This window comes from Triticum urartu, chromosome 6 (assembly GCF_003073215.2).
Source record: "Triticum urartu cultivar G1812 chromosome 6, Tu2.1, whole genome shotgun sequence".
NCBI classification, from domain to species: domain Eukaryota; kingdom Viridiplantae; phylum Streptophyta; class Magnoliopsida; order Poales; family Poaceae; genus Triticum; species Triticum urartu.
This window is the reverse complement of record NC_053027.1, coordinates 568589541-568595540: the sequence shown is the minus strand read 5'-3', so window position 1 is coordinate 568595540 and position 6000 is coordinate 568589541.

Genomic DNA, 6000 nt, shown 5'->3' with positions numbered 1-6000 from the left:
TCATCGCCACCATCCAGCGTGCCCCTGGTCGCCCCCCGATTCTTCCCTGAGCAACGACAAGAACCACCTGACTCCCCTGGTTAGCCTCCATTGTGGGATCACTTCGCGTCGGTTCGTGAGGCTACAACCCCTGCCCTCCAATTTCATCACTTTTTTGTGTTTATCCTCTGAAAAAATTGGCCATCGTTGCAGGCCAGCTTCACTAGATTATTCAGTTCAGCTGTAAACAAATGAGCATTATACTTTGTTGTCCAGTTTGCTCACTTTTTGGAATGAAAAAAAGGCTGAAGGTAGAAATTGTTCCAGAAGGTGAAAAACATGTCCAAGTATATTTTCTAGAACACCGACACTCTCTGGACATCATTGGTATATGCATGCCGATGTTATCAACCAACTTTGACATATATGCTACAATTATCCCTCGAGACGGAACTGTTATAGTTGACTTGTATCCATGCTGGTTGACTTGTATCATCCCAGCCGCCCTTGTCGGCGAATCAATTTTGTGGTTGCTGCTCTGCCGGCCCCTCCGCCATGACCTGCGCCATCCACCTCGCCCCCTTGCCGCTGCCTTGGAGACCACCATGACCTGCACCAAGAGTGACCTTCTCCCCTCGTGCATACTGACCTTCTCCCCTCGTGCATACTGAATTTCTCCCCTTCTTTGCCAGGAACGACACAACTCTGCCCCCACATCCGAAAAGTGACCTTCTCCCCTCGGGCATACTGACCTTCCTCTCGTAGCACACATAGGGAGTGGCACACAAAGCACCGATCTCTCTCTTGTGTATCTGGATGAGCAGCAAAAAACTTGGGTAGGATCCCTCATCCGACCAAAGTTCTTTCGTTTTGTTGCGTATTTGGAATTGATGTTCAGAAAGAACAGGCGATTTTTGCATAAAAAATCACAAAAAAGTTCAAATAAAAAAAAGTAGTTTAAAAAGGAAATAAAAAAGCGAAGTTCCATTGTTTATAGAAAAACATAGAAGTTCATTTTCAAATAATGAAGAGGTTCAAAATATTTGTTACAAAATTCATTCTGGTGGTATATTATTTGCCACAAGCGCCAACACACACAGTTAAAGAAAAACAACACACACATTTAAATATTTGTTATCTGTGTGTGTAACTTTGTACAAAAATAAACTTTAGAAAGTTCACAAAACCCTGACCGGGACTAAAGGACAAAAGACAAAAACAGTAGACAATTTTTTCCGTCTCCGAAACTAAACCAAGAAGTTCAAATTTAAGATACACAGCAGGTCAATGTTTATAAGAAAATAAAAAAAATTGTATCTAAAATAAAATCTAAAAAATGTTTCTCACTACGTTCATTTTATAGGTGTTGGAAAATGTACAGCAGAAGTTCAAGTTAAACTAAGAGGGTGATTCAACGTTTATATAAGAATCAAAATTTTCATAGAAAAAGATTAAGAAAAATAATCAGGAAGTCCAAATCAAAAAGATGCAGAAGTTCGATGATTATAGAAAACTCAGATTTCCCTCGTTATTAAAAAATGGAAACAAGAAGTTCAAAAATAAAATAACAAGAAGTTCAACTTTTAAAAATAGAGCGCTTCAAAATTTCATAGAAAAAAATTAAGAAATAAAACAAGGAAGTCCAAATTAAAAAGATGCAGAAGTTTGATGATTATAGAAAACTCAGATTTTCCTCGTTATTATGGAAACAAGAAGTTCAAAGATAAAATAACAAGAAGTTCAATTTTTATAATTAGAGCGCCTCAAAATTCATAAAAAGATTAATAAACAAAACAGGAAGTCCATATTAAAAAGATGGAGAAGTTCGATGATTACAGTAAACTCAGATTTTTCTTGTTATTAAAGAGTGAAAATAAGAAGTTAAAAAATAAAATAACAGGAAGTTCAAATTTTAAAAATAGAGCGCTTTGAAATTCATAAAAAAGATTAAGAAGTTCAGATAAATATTTATAAAAAACTCAGATATTTTCACGTAACCGAGAGAAGTTTGATTGATAATTGCCAGAAGTTCACGTACTACACGGTGTGCATTTTTATTAAAAAAAGAATGAAAATGCAAAGCCTAAAGTTTTGTTGCTAGAAGTTCAAGTGCTCGGCCCGAGAAAGTTAAAAAAATTGTGAGAGAAGTTGAACAAAAATACGTGACAGAAGTTCAAGGTGAAAACAACGAGAAGTTCAACTACTGCAGGGAATGCATTTCAGGTGAGAAGAAAATGTATAGAAAAATAAAAGCTTAAAAGGTTTGTTGAAAAAGTTCAAGTGCTCTGTCCGGGGAAGTTCAAAAATTCTTGCGAGAGAGGTTCACCTTGTATTTCCATGTTTGATTTTTTCCGCATAAAAATCGAATACAATTCTTTACTCAAAATATGAAAAGGTGAAGTTCAAATTGAAATAACAAAGAAGTTCGGAGTTTATTAAAACATAGGATTTACCTATTAAAAAAATAAAAAACACAAGCTATTTTTTGCACTTTTAAAAACAACTCATATACGAAAAAAATGGTTGCTAGAATTTCAAGTGCTCGGCGAGGAAAAGTTTAAAAAATTCTTGTGAGAGAGCTTCACCGTGTATTTAGATGTCAAAAATACAAAAAAATATATGTTGTTTTTTGTGTTTTAAAATAATTCTCTCAAACCAGAGAGAAGTTCAGAGTGATAACGATCAGAAGTTCACGTACTACATGGTGTGTATTTCATATAATAAAAATACAATAAAGTGAAACTGAGTGAAGTTCAAACAGACATGTCCCAGAAGTTCAACTACTTCACGCGGTGCAAAAAACAGCACGTCAAAAAACAGAGTGAAGTTCAAATAAACATGCCCTAGAAGTTCAACTACTTCACACAGTGCATTTTCGTTCGCGATGAACGCATAAATCATGATCTCGCCATTTTTTAATTTACCTCAAAATAACAGGAATATCATTTGTGTAAGTTCAAGTCCTCGGTCGGAGAAAGTTAAAAAAAATATTGTGAGAGACGTTTGTACAAAAGGAATATTATTTGTGTAACACTAACGAATGGATGATAAAATTACAAACAAAAATACGTCACAGAAGTTCCACGTGAAAACAGCAGGAAGTTCAACTACTACGCTGAATAAATTTTAGATGAAAAACTTTTAAAATCGTCGCGAGTATGAAAAGATGATCAACACGGAAAACTTCCATGCTTACAGCAGCTTTCCATCGGTATATCACCCGGTCAATTCCGGTGAATGAATGGAGAGTTACGAGCAGTGGATGGAGACCTACGAGCAAAAAAATCACGTGAAAAACAGAGTGAAGTTCAGGTACACGCGCCGAGAAGTTCAAATTCTTCACGCGGTGCATTTTCGAAGAATCTGTTTCGCGATAGAGGTAGAACACATGATCCCGTCGTTTTCGAAATTACTTGAAAACGGCTAGGAATCAGAGAAAACCATCAACATGAAAAAGTTTCGCATTTTTCGTAGCTTTTCAGCGGTATATTATTTGCCCCATTCCGACAAAGTTCGTAGAAATTACGGCAAAAATACGTTTTTCGCCATTTTCAAAACTGACTTAAAACCGTTAAGAATTGGGAGAAACAATATATACCAAAAAGTTTCGCATTTGTTCAAGCTTTCCAACGCCATATCCTTTGCTGCATTCGGACGCATGGTTAAAAAATTAACTCGAAAATACGGACTCGGTAGGACTTGGACCATTTTCTAAATTACTCTTAAACCATTCAAAATTAGAAAAAAACTTTCAAGATGAAAAAGTAGCGCATTTTCATAAGCTTTCCAACGTCGTATCATATGCCTCCATTGGATTAGCCGTTTAGAAATGACATCGAAAAAACGAACTCAGCTGTTCGGTTCACGAAATTTTACGTTTTTTCAAATTACTCTTTAACCATAGAGAATTAGAGAAAGCTTTAAACATGTGGAAGGAGCAGTTTTATAGCAGCTTTCCAACGCCATATTATATGCCTCATTCCGATAAACGGTTTAGAAATGCGATCGAAAATACGATTCACGTTTTTTGTGCGAGGAAAAAACGGTTTTCAAAACTGCTCTTAAACCGCTTATATTTTGCCAAAAACTTAAGTTGGATCATGATACTGGTGTCTATAGCTTTCCAACGATATATCGCAAGCCCCGTTTGGGCAATGTTGGCGGAAGTTCAACCTAGTTAACAGAGAAGTTCAACGTACTACTAGCGGGGCAGGTCAGGTTATGATCAGAATATTATTATGATCCCGTGATCAGAATAGTGTTTATGTGTGTGTGTCTATATATATATATATATATATATATATATATATATAACGTGTACAATGTGTAGTATCGTAAAATACCAGCAAACGAAAAAGAATTAAATGAAAAACACAAAATTAAATGAAAAAAAAATCATAAAACCAAAAACCACCCAAACCTTGTAGTACCGGTTGGTGTTACCAACCGGTACTAAAGGGCTCCCGGCCCCCAGAGCTGGCTCGTGCCACATGGTTGCCCTTTAGCACCGGTTCGTGCTGAACCGATACTAAAGGAGGGGGGGAGGGGGGTCTTTAGTGCCCACACTTTAGTGCCGGTTATGGAACCGGCACTAAAGGGCCTTACGAACCGGTGCTATTGCCCGGTTCTGCACTAGTGATGGCGCGTACGTGCTCGCAGCTGGCCTGGTCGCTCACCGCGCGCCGCAGCTAGCTCTGGCAGCTCGACGTTGATTCCGTCCGGCTCCAGCGGAACAAGTAGCTAGCTAGCTAGGCCTTCTTTGCCTTGGTCCTCATTGTCGCACGCATCCTCCATTCCCTGCCACCGCTCGCCGTGGTCTTGGGCTGGGACGTACGGCGCGCACGTAACGTATGTAGGAGTAGGCGTTGGACGGTGGCATGGCATATATATGGCGCCGTGCATGCTCGTCGGCAGGGCAGGGACGATGGCCACTCTTGGACCTCACGATCAGTTGCGGTGTGGTCCAAAGAGATAACCCTGATCAGCTGCATGCTTCCTCAGCGCCGCCCGGTGTCCCGGCACACAGCAGCAGACTAGAGACGATCGAGAGAGCAAAACCCGGCCGTCCGGCGAGCTCGTCGTTCATGCCTGGGGCGGGTCGTCGATCGGGAGAAGAAGATCCGGGAACGACTTGGAGAAAAGACGAAAGATGTGGCCTTTCAAAGGTTTTGTCGATCAGATGAAGACGAAGATGGAGGCGAAGATGAGGCGAGAGCCGAGAGGAGCTCGTCGGTGGATGGCAGGCATGCAGAGCCTCGTCGACGACGTTGGAGCGCCATGCAGCTCTGAACGTTTGGCACGACACGACACTCAAAGGCGCCGCCCAAAGAGGTCACCTTTATCTGTCGTAGCCTGGCGTACGTGGCCACTCACCGCATGCAGCTCCGGCCTTGTCCTTGGTGCTGCGCGCGCATGATAGCAACGGACTCCCAAGCATGCCATTCATGTCGCACCCATGGCTTATCGCGCCGCATATATACAGCTCCGGCAGCTCCACATGGATCCATCGATCCACACCAACAACTAGCCAGCAGGCCTTTCTTCCTCCGTCCGTCGCAGGCAGTCTCCATTATACAAATTGCCACCGCTAGCTGCACGGGCTCGCAGGCGTCTTTGATGGTGCCGTATATCTATTTGAAGAACAAGCTTTTTCGGACGGAGGAAGTACATGCATGTTCTTGGACCTCACCTACGGCTTGGTTGTAGTCTTGGTGGCAGAGTTGGAGAAGAAGGCAGGGATTCTCTCTTGGATCTTGACGGGTTGGAAAAGAGAAAAAAGTTGGGGACTATTGAATACCATATTGTGTTGTCAGGGTATCTGATATAATTGAAATCTCCATCCACGAACCATTCATGATCATTTGGCATATGCACATTTTGGAATCAATCAATGTAAGTAGTTAATTTTTTAGCGTGATAGGGTCCATATGTATTGGTTAGAATCCAAGACTCACCTAAGTCTGCTAAGGTGAACCTGATGGATATAGAAAATTCATTCTGAAATAAAGGTTCTTCAGAAAG